Here is a 1,608-nt window from a genome sequence, read left to right on the forward strand (position 1 = left end):
TGAAGATTGTATGTGAGGAGGAGAGTGAGGGATATGAGCAAATCATGGGTGAACTCCTAGATTTCTGGCTTGAGCAACTGGGTGGCTTGTTGTTAGAGCCAATACTGAGATCTGCAGTACTGGAGGTAAGGTGGAAATCAAAAGTTCCACTTTGGCAAATTATGGCTCATAGGTCTGTGAGATATCCAAATGGAAATATCAAAATGGGTGGTTTGGATAAGTAAGGCTAAAGCCCAAAGGAAAGATCTAGCTTGGAGAGATCAATTTGAGAGTTATCATTATAAAGATGCTATTTAAAATTATGATAATGGATTAGAATCATTTAGGGAAAGGGAAAAATGAAAGAGAATAAGTGCTGGCCCAGTTCTTAGTCTTCATTGTTATAATTAGTTGCCTTGGAGTTAGCCCTCACCTCATGGTGACCCCATGCACAAGGGAAAGAAATGCTGCCCGGTCCTACATCATCCCTGTGACCGGCTGTGGATCAGACTGTTATGATTCACAGGGTTTTCATTGGCTATTTTTTGGAAGTAGGTTTCCAGACCTTTTTTCCTAGTCTGTCTTAGTCTGCAAGGTCTGCTGAAACCTGTTCGGCATCATAGCAGCACACAAGATTCCTCTGATTCAAGGGCAATTGCTGTGCTGAGGTGCATTAGCCAGGAATTGAACCTGGGTCTCTCTCATGCAAGGTGAAAATTCTACCACTGAACCACCAATGCCTCCCTTAGTCATCGGGAACACCAAAATTGAGTTAAATGGAAGAGGGATCCTGAAATAGGGACAAGAAATCCAGGCAGCTGGGAGGACAGGAGAGCACAGGAAGGAGTAACATTGCTGCAGTCAAGACTGAACACTCGCCCAGCAGGAAAGAGTGCTAACCAAGTCAAATGTTACTGAGAAACCAAATAACACAGGAACAAAAAAGTCCACTTTTATCTCAGTAAAGCTATTTCATCCTTTTGAAGGCAGGAGGAGATTTAATGCGGAACCCTGAGTACTGGACTTGGCCTTTGATAGGCAAGTGGACTCTTCCTCTACAGTAATAAGAGAAAGACGAAGATGAATGTCACTTAGAGAGAGTAGCTGCCTGATTCGCAGCACAGCATAATGTCCCCATGGGCAGCAGCTCTCTGAGATAAGAAGCCACTAATAATCTCACTCACGCTCCTCAAACACCTGCAGCCCCTTAACCCTGAACCCCAACAACAGTATATCAGAAGGCTTTTCTGAAAACCAATTTGTGGATGGGTTCACAGCATGTAAATTTCTTGAAGAGATAAACAACGCTTTCCTCATCTCTTCACTTTCTCAAGTCCCCAACATAGTACCAAGCTTGGAGTAAGTCTTCCATTTGTGTTTTTCAATTGGTATCATGGATTTTTTTTTTTAATTGCTGAAAAGTTCCTCACACCTCAAGCATATTATAAAATATGGGAGAAAATTAGTAAAGAAATTAACCTATAAATATGCTGTCTTTCTAACTTACAGGAAAATTCTCACACAAGCTAAAGAAAAATGAAAGGTTCTAGTTACGTGAGAGACGTGGTTGTCTGATAGATTATTAGATAAGTTCAAAGCTTAGCTCAGTATTTCTTCTGAACTGAACAT

At 41.4% G+C, this 1,608-nt stretch overlaps 1 non-coding gene across 1 annotated transcript; it reads right to left on the minus strand.

The window, feature by feature from the left end:
• Positions 1–648: 648 nt before the first annotated feature.
• TRNAA-UGC (transfer RNA alanine (anticodon UGC)) lies at positions 649–719 on the minus strand. Its single transcript has one exon. It is a non-coding gene; the product is annotated as a tRNA-Ala (tRNA).
• Positions 720–1,608: the final 889 nt, after the last annotated feature.

The sequence above is a fragment of the Elephas maximus genome, chromosome 25 (genome assembly GCF_024166365.1).
Source record: "Elephas maximus indicus isolate mEleMax1 chromosome 25, mEleMax1 primary haplotype, whole genome shotgun sequence".
NCBI lineage: Eukaryota > Metazoa > Chordata > Mammalia > Proboscidea > Elephantidae > Elephas > Elephas maximus.